Source organism: Meles meles, chromosome 1 (genome assembly GCF_922984935.1).
Source record: "Meles meles chromosome 1, mMelMel3.1 paternal haplotype, whole genome shotgun sequence".
Classification (NCBI taxonomy): domain Eukaryota; kingdom Metazoa; phylum Chordata; class Mammalia; order Carnivora; family Mustelidae; genus Meles; species Meles meles.
The window spans coordinates 130128672-130145324 of NC_060066.1; the positions used below are offsets into that span (position 1 = coordinate 130128672).

Below are 16653 nucleotides of genomic sequence, written 5' to 3' on the forward strand. Positions count from 1 at the left end.
CACATCCTCATGAATATGCATTATCTGTTCTTTTGATAATGGCCATCCTGATGAATAAGAATGAGTAATTTGGATTTCCCTAATGGTTAGTGCTGTTTGAGCATCTCCTCTTATGCTTATCGGCCAGTTGTATATATTCTTTGGAGAAATGTCTATTCAAATCTTTTGCCTGCTTTTTCATCAGATTATTTGTTTGTTGTTACTGCTGCTTGAGTCGTATATTTTCCTTATATATTCTGCATATTAACCCCCATCAGATATATAATTTATAATTATTTGCTCCCATTCCATAGGATGCCATTTTACTCTGCTGATTGTTTCTTATGAGGCACCAAGTTTTTTGTTTGTTTTTTTTTAAGATTTTATTTACTTATTTGACAGAGAGAGAGAGAGATCACAAGTAGGCAGAGAGGAAGGAGGAAGCAGGCTCCCGCTGAGCAGACAGCCCGATGCGGGGCTCGATCCCAGGACTCTGGAATCATGACCTGAGCCGAAGGCAGAGGCCCCAACCCACTGAGCCACCCAGGTGACCCAAGTTTTTTTGTCTCATTTGTCTATTTTTTATTTTCTGGCCTGTCCTATGGGTTCATAGCCAAGAAATCACTGCTAAATCCAATGTCCTGAAGCTTTCCACCTAAGTTTTTGTCTAGAAGTTTAAGAGTTTTAGATCATATATTTAGGTCTTTAATCCATTTTGAGTTAATGTTTGCTTGTGGTTTATAAGGTAAGGGTCCAACTTTATTCTTTTGCATATAGGTATCCAGTTTTCTTAAAACTATTTGTTGAAGACAGACTGCATTTTCCCCATTGTATAGTCTTGGCACTCTTGTCAAAAATCATTTGGCTATATACATAAAGGTTTATTCCCAGGCTATTTGTACCATTGGCCTATCTTTATGCCAGGACCACACCATCTGAATTACTGTTGCTTTGTAGTATGTTTTGAAATCAGGAAGTGTGAGGCTTCCTTCTTTCTCAAGATCGTATTGGCTATTCATCATCCTTTGAGATTCCAAACAAATTTTAGGAATTTTTTTATGCAAAAAAAAAAAGATTATTGGGATTTTGATAGAGGTTGCATTGGACCTGTAGATCACTTTGGTAGTATATACATTTAAACAATATTAAGTTCTGAGATCCATAAACAAGAGAAATCTTTCCCTTTATTCTTCATACCTTCTTTGATTTCCTTTAACAATGTTTTATAGTTTTCAGCATACAAGTCTTTCACTTCCTTGGTGAAGTTTATTACTAAGTATTTTATCATTTTTGGTGCGGTAGTAAATGGGATTATTTTCTAAATTTATTTTAGATCAGTCATTGTTAGTATACAGAAACACAACTGAGTTTTAAGCATAGATTTTGTATTCTGCAACTTTGTTAAATTCTTTTATTAGTCCTAACAGCTTTTTAATGGAATCTTTAGAGTTTTCTACATATAAGAACATGTCATGTGTGAACAGGAAATTTTAATTCCTTTTTCAATTTGTATGCCTTTCTTTTTCTTGTCTGATGGCTCTGGTTAGGATTTTCAGTACTATGGTTAACAGTAGTGGTGAAATTGGGCATGCCTGCTTTGTTCTTGATCTTGGAGGAAAACTTCTGAGTCTTTCACCACTGAGTATGATGTTAACTGTGGGTTTTCATATATGACTTTTACTACATTGAGGTAGTTTCCTACTTAGTTTGTTAAGTGTTTTACCATTTCGATGATGTTGAATTTTGTCACATGATTTTTCTGAGTTGATTGAGATGATCATGTCTTTTTTCGTTCACTTTCCATTTGGCATATAACATCAATTGATTTTTGTATGTTGAACCATCCTTGCATTCCAAGTGTAAATTCCACTTGGTCATGATGCAAGATCCTTTTAATGTGCTGTTGAATTCATTTTGCCTAATATTTTGTTCAGGACTTTAATATTAGTCAATATTCATGAGGAATGTTGGTCTATAGTGGTTTTTTTTCTTAAAGATTTTATTTACTTGTTAGAGACAGAGAGAGAGCACAAGTAGGGGGATCAGCAGGCAGAGAGAAAAGCAGGGTCCCTGCTAAGCAAGAAGCCCATTGCAGAATTCGATCCCAGATCCCTGGGATCATGACTTGAGCCAAAGGCAGCCACTTAACTGATTGAGCCACCCAGGTATCTCTTGGTCTATGGTTTTCCTTTCCTGTCATGTTTTTGTCTGGTTTCAGTACCTGAGTCACTCCTGCCTCACAGAATGACTGGGAGTCTTTTCTCCTCTTTAATTCTTTGGAAGAGTTTGAAAAAAGAATTGGTGTCAGTTCTTCTCTAAATGCTTGGTAGAACTCACCGGTAAATTCACCTGGTTCTGTGCTTTTTTGTTGTTGTTGCTGTTGAAAAGTACTTGATTACTGCCTTAATTCTTTAATTACCAGCTCCTCACTATAGGTTTGTTCAGAGTTTTTTGCTTCTTCATGATTCAGTCTTAGTAGGTTGGATGTTTCTAGAAATATATCTGTTTCTTCTAAGTTTTCCAATTGTTGGCAAATGACTGTTCACTGTAGCTCCTTATATTTCTTATTTTTGCAATATCAGTTGTAATGTCTCCTCTCTCTCTGTTAACTTTAGATATTTGAGTCTTTTTTTTTTCTAAGAGTTTGTCTAGCTAAGGGTTTGTCAGTGTTGTTGATCTTCTCAAAAAAACCAAGTCTAGGTTGTGTTGTTTTCTATTGTTTTTCTAGTCTCTGGGTCATTTATCTCTGCTCCAATCTTTACTATTTCCTTCTTTCTGCTAACTTTCTAGTTTTTTAGTTTTCTTTTTATAGGTCCTTAATGTATAAAGTCAGGTTGTTAATTTGAGGTTTGTTTGTTTTTTTCTTTCTTTTTGCTTCACAAAATTAAAATGAGATAAAATAAAGTCATGTGACTATCCTGAGTTTTTAAAACTTGGTTATTTATCACTATGAACTTCCCTCTTAGTACTGCTTTCACTGTATCCTCTAAGTTTTGATATGTTTTGTTTTGTTTTCATTTGTCTCCAGATATTTTCTAAATTCCTTTGTAATTTCTTCTTTGACCCACTGGTTGTCAAAGAATATGTAATTTAAGTTCCACATAATTTTAGATTTTCATGTTTTTCTAGTTATTTCCAATTTCATTCCATTTTTATCAGAGAAGATATTTTGTATAATTTAAATCTTCTAAAATTTATTAGAACTTTTGTTGTTACCTAACATGTAGTCTATCTGGCATATTGTTCCAAGTTTGCTAGAGAAGAATGTGTATTCTGCTGTTATTGGATGGGGTAGTATACATATTTCTGTAAAGCCCAGTTGGTTTACAGTAGTGTTCAAGACTATTCTTTTCTTATGGATCCTCTACTTGGTTGTTCTATCCGTAACTGAAAACAAGGTACAATATTCTTCTTTGTCTCTTGTGGCAGTTTTTGTCTTAAAGTCTATTTTGTTTGATATACCTATTTTGTCTGATGTAAGAATGGCCACTTCAATCTCTTTAGATTCCTGTTTATATAGAAAATCTTTTTTCACCTTTTCACTTTTAGTTTGTGTATATTTGGATCTAAAGTCCATCTCTGGTAGGCAGAACAAACTGAATCATGTTCTTTTTGTTTTTGTTTTTTTTTAATGGGCAAGGGGCAGAGGGAAAGGGGGAGGATCTTAAGCAGGCTCCACACCCAGCACAGAGCTGGATGTGGGCCTCAATCTCACAACTTTGAGATCATGACCTGAGTCTCAATCAAGAGTCAGACATTTGACCAACTGAGTCACCCAGCTACCCCATGCTATTTTTTTAATCCACTCAGCCAGCCTATGTCTTTTAATAGGTATGTTTAATCTGTTTACATTTAAAGTAATTACTTGTATGAAGGACTGCTGTTTCTATTCATTGTTTTCAGTCTTAAAGCTTTTTGTTCCTCTTTTCCTCTCGTGCTTTGTGTTTCATTGATTTTTCTGTAGTGACATTGTTTTGATTTACTTCTCATTTCCCTTTGTGTATATTCTACAGACATTTTCTTTGTGGTTACCATGGCATGTGACAAGTTATTTTCCTCTTACTTTCAAGATTCTCACTTCATATGTGACATGTGAGTTTAATTATGATGTGTCTCAGTGTATGCCTCTTTAGATTTATCCTAATTAAGTCTCCTGAATTTGTATGTCCATTTCTTTTCTCAAAGTTGAGAATGTTTGGCCATTATTTCTTCAACAGGTTCTCTGCTCCATTCTTTCTTCACTTTCTAGATTCCCATATTCGTAGGCTGTTGTTCTTGTCCATAAATCCCTTTGGCTCTCTTCATTTTTCATTTTTGGTTTATCTGCTTTAGTAATTTTTGTTAAGTCCTGTGTTCAAGTTCACTGACTCTATTTTCAGTTTGGTCAAATTCACTAAGTCCTACCAGTAAATTTTTCAATTTAGTACTGTTATTCTCCAGTTTCAGAATTTCTTCTTGGCTCTTCTTCCTAGTTTCTACCTCTTTGTTCATATTCTCATTTTGTTCATGCATCATATTCCTAATTTTGCTTATTTGTCTATCTATGCTTTCTTTTTAGTTAATTATGTATCCTTATGATGGTAATTTTTAATTTTTTACCTGGAAATTCAAATCTCCTTCTTTTTAGGATTTGGTTTCTAGAGATCTAAGTTACTTCTTTAAATGTATCGCAGTTGGCTGTTTCTTCACATGTCTTATTTTTTGTTTTTAGGATTTTGACATCCAAAGAATCAACCAACTCTCTAGACTTTATGGTCTGGTTTCATACATGGATGACTTTCTCTACTCAGCCTGGCTAGAGATTCTGGGGGGCCTCAAAAGTCTTTTCTTGGTATGTGTCCTCTATGTGCTTTTTTGCAAGTAATCTGTCCTTTTTGGAGAGGTTTCCTGGCTTCTACTCAGGAGCTTTTATGCGTCTGTAATATTACAGCAAGCTAGGCTGTAGTAAATCTAGTCCTGGGGTTCCATCTAGTGTCTGTTGGGGGTACTGCAGACTCTAATGCAGGACGTTATTCTCAGGGATGCCCAACCAGGCATCCTGTTTGTCAGTACTTGGATACAAGCAAGCAAGACACTACCTCTCAGGCAGTACCTCCCAAAAGTCTGTTGGTGGTATGTTCAACTCCTTTCCCTCTTTAAGGATAATGTGGGAGTTGGGGTTTTCCTCCCAAACATTCCACGCTGCACTGTGCAGGGGTGGCGGGTGGGAGTGGCTCTAATGACAGAGTTATGAAGTGTCAAACATTTCCTACCAAGCCTCCACATAGTTGGCTTCCCACTAGCCTGGGATGCAGGAAACTTTGAACTAGTTTCAGGATTTCTGCAAATCTATTTTGTCAGTTTGTTGTGTTAAAGTTCTGTCCTTAGTGAAGGAAAGAGAATTTAGGGCCTCCTATTCTGACATCTTGCTGAAGTCACCTCTCTTCCCCCAACTTCTTCTTTTTAGGACTGCACAGAACTCCCTTTCTGATGGACATTTGTGCTCTTTCCAATTTTTGGCTATAACAAATAAAGCCACAAAGAACGACCTTATAGATATATTCTTTTACATTTTTGCCAGTTCATCTTCAGGATACAAATATTTCTAGAACTAGAACTCCTTAATCAAAGATAAATGCACAATTAATTACGCTAGATACTGTCACCATTGATTCTGCAGAAATAGTGTCATTCTCATTTCTGTCAGAAATGTTCTGCCTATTTTACCTAGAGCCTTGACAAAAATTATGCAAACTTTTGGATATTTATCCAACTGATAGATGAGAGGTGGTGTCTCAATGTAATTTTAATTTGAATTTATTTTTTGTAAGTGAGGCTGAACTACTTTTATATGTTTAAATATAAGTTGTATTTCTTTTCCTGTAAGCTAAATGAACTTATATTTTTGTCTATTTGTTTATCAGGCTGTTAAGTCTTTTAATTTTTCTTTTTGGAGCTCTCTCTATATTAGGGAGGTTAGCCTTTCATGTTCTAAGTAGCAAATATTTATCAGTTTATTATGTCTTTTACTTCACTTTTAATTTTGTTTGTTTTTTATTTTTTAGAAAGATTTTATTTATTCATCTAAGAGACAGAGAGAGACAGAATGAGAGAGAGCATGAGGGGAGGTCAGAGGAAGAAGCAGGCTCACCACGGAGCAGGGAGCCCGATGCGGGACTCAATCCCAGGACTCCAGGATCATGACCTGAGCCAAAGGCAGTTGCCCAACCAACTGAGCCACCCAGGCGGCCTTTGCTTGTTTTTTTAAAGTCAGAAAACCAATGTTTCATTTCTGAAATTCTTCCATATATTTCTAGGGGGTGCCCATGGTCACCTGCTACCTTTGGCACCAGGTTTTCTATGGCTGGCAAACAGAGGCTGACCAGGCCAGAGAGGTATACAAAGGGGCTCTGCCTTGCAGCTGGTACCAATAACTTCCTACTTCACTTCCTACTACAAGATAATGTTCTTGCCTCCCAAGTCCCAGATCTTGATGCTGGGGCCCATGGCAGCGCAGAGACAGTATCAGTTAGGACTGAAGCACAGGGCATTGATGATGTCCCCACCATTCAGCATATAAAGGTGTTTGCCTTCATTGAGATCCCACAGCATGGCTTGGCCATTCTTGTCTCCAGAAGCACAGAGGGACAGTCACAGTGTTCAGATAGCTGATGTGGCCAATGTGATTAGCCTTCAGCTTGCAGTGTGGCAGCTTCCACACCTGACCAGCTTGTGCCAGCCATAGCAGATAATAATGGGATTGCTGCTACCGGATGGAAAGCGGACACAAGAAATCCACTCCGTATGGCTCTCATCCTGGACAGTATGTTTGCATACAATCCATAGCTTGATGGTTTTATCTCAGGATAAAACCAAACCTTGTTGGTTGTTGAAGGCCATACTCAGCACATCCTTGGTGTGGCCTACAAATCTGCGTGCGGTGGTACTGTGGTACCTGTTGTGAGATCCCTGAGATGAAAGAGTCCACCCCAGGAGCCTGAGAGGGCAAAGTGGCCACCTGAGGAAATGACCACATCACTAACAAAGTGGGAATGACTGTAAAGGGCATGCTGCAGGATGCCATCATCAGTCTCATCCCTGGTCAGCTTCCACATGATGATGGTCTTATCTCAAGAGATGGAGAGTATCATGAGCAGGAACTGGGGAGTGGTGGTGATCTGGGTCACCCAGCTGTTGTGGCTCTTGAGGATGCCACCAAGTATCATCTGCTCAGTTATGGTGGCAGCAAAGTGCAAGTATCACCGTGGTGACAAGAATGAAGTTCGATAATATTTACTGTAGGAGTGCTTTACTTGTTAATTTTGTTGTACCTATGGAAGTATTTAAATTCTTAAAAAAAAAAAAGAATGGAGTTGGATAGCTCAGAGAGACTAGCACCACAGTTGTGGCTCTGCTAGGAAAAGAGCTTGACTTCCCTTTCGATGCTTTCTTTTCTATGCCAAAGTTTTTTCATGTAACTTAATTCACCAATCTTTTTTCTTACTGATTCTAGGTTTCGAGCCATAGTTATTCCCCTAATACTCTCTTATTATAAAATAATTCAGACATGCTTTCTCCTAGTATTAGCATGGTCTAATGTTTTACTTTCTCATCAGTTTGGAACTTGTCCAAGTATACATAGTATTAGCTACAGTTCCAAATTTATCTTTCTCCAAATAGCTGTCCAGTTATTAGAAAGCCCATCTTTTCCCCACTGAGTTGAAATGTCACTTTTATCCTTACTAAGTTTGTATTTGCACTTAAATCTATTTCTGGGGGCGTCTGGGTGGCTCAGACACTCAGAAGTGTCTGCCTTCACAGTGTCCTGTGATCAAGTCCTGAGCTGGGCTCCGTGTTCAGCAGGGAGCCTGCTTCTCCCTCTCCTGCTCCCCTTGCTTGTGCTCTCTGTCAAATAAATAAATAAAATCTTTTAAAAAAAATTATCTCTGGACTTTCTGATCTGCTCTGATAGATTTGCTTCTTCAGGCACCTCCTTATTTTAACTATAAAGGCTTTCTTTACATTTTATATTTTATTTTCCAGGGTTTTTTTGAGCATTCCCTCCTGCTTGGTTGTTTTTCCTTATAAGCTTTAAAATCAACTTTTACTACCATTCTCCAGGAAAAAAAAAACCTGTTGGTATTTTTATTAGAATAGTTTTAAGTTTGGGGCGCCTGGGTGGCTCAGTGGATTAAGCCGCTGCCTTCGGCTCAGGTCATGATCTCAGGGTCCTGGGATCGAGCCCCACATCGGGCTCTCTGCTCCGCAGGGAGCCTGCTTCCTCCTCTCTCTCTGCCTGCCTCTCTGCCTACTTGTGATCTCTCTCTCTGTCAAATAAATAAATAAATAAAATCTTTAAAAAAAAAAGTTTTAAGTTTATAAATAAATGTAAGAGTTAACATATTTATGATATTGATTCTTCAAAAACAAAAAAGGCTCTGTTCAAATCCATTTGTATTTTTTTAGAAGTATTTAAAAACTCTTCCTCACACAAGTTTTGCACATTTAATCTATAGACTGGATTTTGCTTATATATAAAGGGTATTAATTTTGTACATCAATTTTATATCTTTAACTGTACTAAATTATGCTTGTCAGTTTTTCCATTATTTTCATGAGTTTTATAGAAATAAAATGATAGATTTTACATAAAATAATCTCTTCTTTCAAATTTTTTAAGTCTCAAACATTCTCTTGTCTAAAGTAGTCTCAAACACTCTCTTGTCCAATAGGCTAATGATCACTAATACATTACCATATTTGCTCTGCTCTTTCCAATATATATATTTTTAAGATTTTATTTATTTGAGAGGAGAGAGAGAGAGAGAGAGAGAGAGTGTCTACAAGCGAGCCAGGGAGGAGGAGTGTGGGGGAGGGCAGAGGGAGAGGGAGAAGCAGACTCTCCACTGAGCAGGGAAACAGAAGCAGGATCATGAAGTAGAGCCGAAGTAGATGCTTACCATACTGAGCCACCCAGGTTGCACTCTTTCCAATATTTCTAAGACTGTCCACCACCCTCTTAACTAGGATTCATGCTCTGAACTACCAAACACACAAAATAATTTGAGTGACTATTTGCAAATTTCCTCAAGGATAGTAACATAACCAGTACTTTTCTAGATGCATAGGTGAGAGGTTAATACTTATAAACAAATGAATTCCTTAGGGATTATCTCCCAGAATCCTGGCTGAGAAAGGCTGCTAGACTAATTAGTGTTTATAAATGCTCTCACTATGATGGTTTTATGTATGTATAATAAATAGTTATTATACAATGATGTTCCCATTTATTCAGTTTTATAATTTAGACACATATACAAATAAGTAAAAAAATTAAAAAACTGCTTACCTCACCCCAGAAATATAGTTCATAAATTATAACCACTTGAAGGATGACGCATAAAGGAAATTATTAGGCAAAACCACTTTTGAAAAAAAATTCCATAGTTTCTTATGTATATGACTATTTGAAGATATGGTAGCTTCTTACATGTTTTAAAAAATGCTACTTTTGGGGTGCCTGGGTGGCTCAGTGGGTTAAAGCCTCTGCATTCAGCTCGGGTCATGATCCCAAGGACCTGGAATCGAGCCCCACATCGGGCTCCACGCTCGGCGGGGAGCCTGCTTCCCCCTCTCTCTCTGCCTGCCTCTCTGCCTACTCGTCATCTCTGTCTGTCAAATAAATAAATTAAAAAAATAAAATAAGGGGCACCTGGGTGGCTCAGTGGGTTAAGCCACTGCCTTCGGCTCAGGTCATGATCTCAGGGTCCTGGGATCGAGTCCCACATCGGGCTCTCTGCTCAGCAGAGAGCCTGCTTCCCTTCCTCTCTCTCTGCCTGCCTCTCTGTGATTTCTCTCTGTCAAATAAATAAAATCTTAAAAAAAAATATATAAAATAAAATAAAATAAAATATGCTACTTTTTAGTTAATAATTCTCTATTTATTAAAGTTAATAATTATCTATTATCAGGGCACCTGGGTGGCTCAGTTGTTAAGCGTCTGCTTTTGGCTCAGGTCATGATCCCAGGGTCCTGGGATTGAGCCCTACATCCTGCTCCCTGCCCAACGGGGAGCCTGCTTCTCCCTTCACACTCCCCTTGCTTGTGTTCCCTCTCTCCGTTTCTCTCTCTGTCAAATGAATAAATAAAAATCTTGAAAAAATAGTAATAATTATCTATTATCACAAATAATTATCTATATAACCACAGAATTAACAAGATTTATCAAAATCAGTATCTGGTCCAAATTCTGTATTCATTAACAATGATAATCATCCATGATTTAGAATTTCAAGTATATAATTTTGTTTTCATTAGTGTATATTCTTTCTATTTCATATCTCTATTTATGATGATAACTGTCATTTCTGAAGTCTGTACTTCAGTTTGCCTCTGCAAGTTGGGCTATTTTTTTCTTCAAAATGATGAGAACTAAATTACTTGAAAAACTTTTACACCTAACAAAAGATAATTTCTTTTGTTCAAAAATTTTTCTTTGTATTTACAAATGATTATGGTAAAAATAATCCATAAAATTAACCAATTAAAAATTAACCAGTTTCCACAAGTGGGAACTGGTGAGTTATAGAAAACCAATTAAGAAAAAAATTTCAGCACAGCTTCAAAGATACCACACCAGAAACAAAGCTCATTTCTGCATCCTGTTTATGTATTTTTTTCCCATCATACATAGGTACCTCTTTTATTTAAGTGAATCAAAAATCAAGCTACAGATCTATGTAAAAGTCATCACTTTTAAATAAATCACATTGTGATTCAAAGCTACAACTAATTGTTCAGATTTCTGCATGCTAAGTTATGAATGTATTTGCCATTCCAACTCAACTACTTAAGGGAAAAGGAGCAAAATGACTCTGAAATCTCTTAAAAGAAATGTATTTTCAGAAGATAAAAAATGACACTCTTACTGCTTAACTGGATTGCTGCTTTTCACTGAGAAACAATGCATCACAGCACAACTCAGTTTTACTGAGCAATTTAAAGTATCCTTTGCCTGTATTAGAAAATGTTGAGAGAAAAACTTTTTCTAAGAAATCACTTTCACTGTGAAAGTGAAATCGGAACACTGGGCAGCCTACAAGAAGAGACGCCTATTTTCATAGTATGTTCTCAATCGAGAAACATTTAGGTCCAGAAAACATATAGAGCCCTATTATTTCTTTTGCTCTTGGTGAACTGCAAATACATATATAAAAATTAAGGGTAAGGAAAATTACTTCTTTATACTCATTTTGTTGAGTTGCTAAGAGTTTTCATGTATTTCCTAAAATCAGTTTTGGCTAACCAGGCAAACTCTTACTTAATTTGAAAAACATCTCAAAGTGATCTGCTTACAAGTATTTCATTATCATACGAATATTTAAGCAAATTAAGTTTGCTCCCTTAACATAAAAATAGACAACTGGAATGTCTTTATTTTTATACTCTAGAGCTATTACTTTTTTTATTACCCTCTATTTAAAAAAATATGTTTTTGAGGTAAAGTCAGAAATGTTAATTTGCCTTAGAGACATTAGGAAAGAAGGACAATTTTAGAAATGCATCACCCCACCCAAAATAAATGTAAAATAAAATACAATAGCACCCCCCCCAGAGAGACCCAAATAATGTATGTATGTATATATATGCACTCTGATATCTTCTGATATATATATACTTCAGATATAGACTCTTATTTAATAATGAATCATTCTGTATATTGCCCTGTACCTCGTTTTACTTATTATCATTGAATGAGAGACTAGCTACCTAATAAATCATTATGAAACTTTACTGACTTAAAATAATAATTGTATTTTTACTTTCCATCTAGAAACTTTGAATGCTTTAATGCTGACCAAGCTTAATAATCAGCATATATAGTAGAAACTCAATGTAAACAAAACACCACTCTAAAAGTAACTGTAAAGAAATGTTATTAACAGTGGTAATATGACCTTCAGGTGTTGTGATCCCAACTGATTTTTCTTTATACTTTCTATTGTACATCATTTTCCAAGTTTTCTACAATGACTATGTATTATAGTCATTATTATATGTATATAATAATATATATAATATATATACAATATATATTATTAATATATGTATTATAAAAAAACTAAAAAAATTTTTCTTAACAATGTAATTTTAAATACATACTATAATCAGAAATACTCTTTTAAAAAGGGGGCTCAGAATAAAAGAAAAAAGCCAAAATAAAACCCACAAAAATGTTAACATGGCCCTTTTGGCTGGTGGAAGTATGAGAAATTTTTTTCCTTATCCTCTTCTATACCAAGTTTCTCTGTCAATAAACTTATTTCCATAATCAAAAAAAAAAAGTGTGTAATTTTCATTTTCATTAAATCCCCAGCCTCTTCTCTCAATAGCAGGAGCAAAACAAACAAACAAAAAACAAACCACAAATGACCCTAGCTATTGCCTGAGGACACTGTTGTCCCTACAGCACTGTTTTCTCCAGTACTGCTGGCTTTAGTGACGAGGTAAACGTTCTCACTACTATTTCCAGATCTCTGCTCCACCTACTTACCCCCCAAAAAAACAGTTCCTTTAAGGCCCAGGCCATCAGATTATTCCACCCTCTACCCATCTTGACTCCCAGTGCTATGATTCTGGATAGTTCCCCTCCGTCACTAAAGAGTGTAGCCATGGGCTTATTCTCTTTCCCCCTCTACCTTTCTCATGACTCTTAGTTTAAATACCCATGTGGGCAGCCCATCCAGCACAAGTGGCCTCGATCTGATGAGTTTATCCTGGACCCACCCCTACAGCCACACCAGAGACCTGCAGATGCCAAGTTCAAGCCTCTCACAGCCTGAACTTCTCCTACTCAACTGCACTCACCCTCCTGTCAGAGTTCCGACCTGCTAACCCTCTCTCTTGATTTTCTCCTCTTTTTCAGCATCTATTACCACCTTTAAAGCTTTATTTCCCACCGCTATAATCCCTGCTGTGCTCCGTTCTCACTCTGACAACCCCAAACTGACTGAATCTATCTACTCCATACCTTTCATCAAGTAGCGAGAGACTAGAGAAAAACATACAATAGTGCTGATGGTTTTTACTTTAAATTCATGACCCCAGACCTCAGAGTGGGCCCTCAGCACTGGCAGGCAATCCTGCTGCTCCCCTTTACAGCAAAAGTCCTTAAAGAAGAGTTGACTACAGTTGCTAACCCCATTTCGCTCCTTCCCATTCTCTCCTGAAGCTCCTCTGAAGAGGCTTTCCTTCTCATTACCCTTCCGAGTGTCTTGGCTAAGTTACCAATTATCCGTCATAGCAGCATTGAACAGGGTGGATCACTCCTTCCATTTGAAACACTTTCTTCACACGGCTCCTAAGACAATGTGCGTTTGCGACTCTCCTCCCACCTCACTGGCCACTCTCCTTAGCTCGAGCTGCTGCCTGTGCCCTGCCTTTCAAGGGTCAGTCCTCAGACCTCTTCTCTTCTCTACCAGCTCTCACTCTCTGGGAAAACTCATCCAATCTCATGGCTTTAAGTACCATACACAAGCAGATGACACCAGAGTTTATCTTCCACCCCAACCTTCTCCCTGAACTCTAGACGCTCTATACTCTGTCCTGTATATTGCCCTTCAGCTGTACTGTCCTTCACACTGCACCTTACACAGGTCAGGCAGCTTCCTGCCTGAGTATGTTTACCTGAAGTTCCCTCTCCCAGGAATAATCTTCCTTTGAACAGTCACCTGCCTTTCTCCTTCACTATTAAGGCTCTGTCACCTTATACAGAGTACTTTCCAAGCCCTTCTAAAATAACACCCCCTTACCCTGCTTCATAGCATTCACCACCCCAAGACATTACGTTATCTACCTGTATGTTCATCTGCTTTATTCACTATAACCCCTATTAGAATATAAGCTCCGTAGGGGTTGGGTATTTGCCTGTGTTATTTACTGTCTAGCACAGAGTATGCACTAAAACATTTATTGAATGATTTTTTTTTAAAGATTTTACTTATTTATTTGACAAAGAGAGAGAGAGAGCACAAGCAGGCAGAGCAGCAGGCAGAGGGAGAGGGAGAAGCAGGCTCCCCGCTGAGCAGACAGCCCACGTGGGGCTTGAACCCAGGACCCTGGGATCATGACCTAAACCAAAGACAGATGCTTAACTGACTGAGCCACCCAGGTGCTCCATGATTCTTAAGAGATGTTAAAGTTTCCTGGTTTATCTCCAAGAGGTGAGATTATGAGAACACTTCAATAGATAAGTTACACATTTCACTAATGTTTGAGTTTTTTAAATAATTAAACATATTACTTTTGTCATCAGAACAATGGAAAAGAACACATAAAAATATTAAAGTTTTAACTATAATGAGAAAGAATCAAATTATATAAATTTGAGACTATATATTTATGTAAACCAGTGAGAAAACGTTTTACAAATAGACTTGAAAGACTTACATAAGGATGATACACAGGTTTTATCTTGAAAGTCAACTGTAGTTGTCTGATTGTGGCTGTGTGAAACACTATACTGAAAGGAATCCTGAAGGTAAATTAGGTTCTTCAGAATAGAAGGATGTTTTTCAGGAAAATGGAAGGGGTGCGAATTGTGATTCATGCCAAATAAATGCCACTTAATGACTTTATATCTGTATGTGTACCATTTCTAATCCTTTGTATTCAGCTGAGTTCTCCCAAGAAGTGGGCTTAACCCACTGAGCCACCCAGGTGCCCCCAAAACAGACCTTTTGATCTGCAGTGCTTTTCAAAAAGAAATAATGTTTGTTCAAAAACAAACATTATTCTTCCTATAGTCTTTCCTCTTGCATAAGGACAACTTCATGCACTAAGCTGCTCATATAAAAGCTCTAGGAATTATCCTTGATTCCTCTTTCATTCAACCCTGTACTAAACATTCATAATCCATAAGCAAATCTTATTAGCTCTAAGCCTGAAGCATTTTCTAACTTTATCTGTATCTTTCCAGCTCCTAGATGAGACCGAGAAGTAAACAATGGTCTTTCATTTCATCGACTCTAATAGGTTTCTAGCTGCTCTGCCTTTTTTGCACTCTTGCCCCCTATAATCCATTACCTACATACCAGCCAAAGTAATTTTTAAAAATATAAACCAAATATGGGGCGCTTGGGTGGCTCAGTGGGTTAAGCCGCTGCCTTCGGCTCGGGTCATGATCTCGGGGTCCTGGGATCAAGTCCTGCATCGGGCTCTCTGCTCCGCGGGGAGCCTGCTTCCCTCTCTCTCTCTCTCTCTCTGCCTGCCTCTCTATCTACTTGTGATCTCTCTCTGTCAAATAAATAAATAAAGTCTTTAAAAAAAATATAAACCAAATAATGTCACTTCCCTATGGTTTCCCACTGCAGTTGGGAAACTGCAGTGTTTCCCTAATCCTGGCTAATTTTCCCATGTCTGTCTCTCCAGTTTTATCACAAACCACTCTCCTCTTCCTCCCTACACTCCTGCCATATTGGCCAACGCTGTTTTCACTATAGGGTTTTGATACTAGCTTTTTCTTACAGAATGCTCTTCCTCTGACAAGCTCTCTGGTGACATTCTGGTATCGGTTTAAATGTCTCCTCTTTAGAAGACTTCCTTTATCACTCAATCTAAGGTAGAAACCCAATCCTACCTCCTATGTTAACTCTCTACATGCTACAAATAACTATTTGATATTTGCCTAGTTTATTTATTATTTGTTGTCTCTCTCTCTCTCTCCTACTGTAATGTAAGATTAAAACAGTATCATATCACCACTCTGGTGAGAGGGTCTATTTAATAAATATTTGCTGAAAATGATTTGTGCAGTTTTTAAATGTGTGATATTCCAGTAAAAAAGTTTTATGTATTTATTTTTTAACTGAATGGGAACAGAACTAAGTAAGAATTCCTTATTTGGGAACAGAGAAAGTAATTCTCCAAGGCTAAAAAACCATTAATTTATTTTGATTCAAATCCAAAATATACAAACCTTTTGCCTGGCAGATTCCAGTGCTGACTTTACAATAATGAAAAAACAACTTGCCCTCATGGAGCTTAAACGAGAAGAAACAAGCTATTTCAATTTGGTAAGTAAATGCCACGAAAGGAATAGTAAAAAGTGCTATAGGTATATATATAGCCTGAGAGGTGGACGATCAGGAAATGCTTCCTGAAGAAAGGGCTGTTTAAATTGCAATCTGATCTGAAGGATAAGCAGTTATGATGGACATACTTGTGGGAGGAGGGAGACAGGCACTCAGGGTGTAAGAGTATCCTGGGCAAAGGAATATGGTCAAAGCCCAGAATCCAAGTAGCTCATAACATATTTTCAAGAAACTTAAAGTAATTTAATGTGGCTGGAGAAGATATAAATTGAGAAGTCGTGAGAGAAAGACTGAGAAGTAAATGGGTAACATCATAATGCCCCACTGAGCTGTTTAGACTTCTCCTGAGGGTAAGAAAGTGCCACTGAAGAACTTAAAGCAAGGCAATGTTTCTCCATTTACCATAATCTTCATTTAAGAAAGATCACCGTGGCCACATGGTAAAGAAGAGTTTAGAGAGAGACAGAGAAGCCTATCTCTTCAAATCAGTAACAGATAGAAGAATTAGGATAGTAAGAGCAGAGCCAAAGTAAAAAAAAAAAGCAATTATTACGGTCCTACTCTAAGTATTAGAAGCAACTAAAACTTATAATACTAAACAAAA

General features: G+C 37.3%; 1 protein-coding gene and 1 pseudogene across 2 annotated transcripts in view; both read right to left on the minus strand.

Annotated features, from left to right (window-relative positions):
* Nucleotides 1-16653, minus strand: part of SLC30A7 (solute carrier family 30 member 7) — a 90054-nt gene that overhangs the window by 34027 nt on the left and 39374 nt on the right. The gene's annotated exons all lie outside the window — the stretch shown is intronic.
* On the minus strand, nt 6289-7199 carry LOC123946917 (annotated as a pseudogene).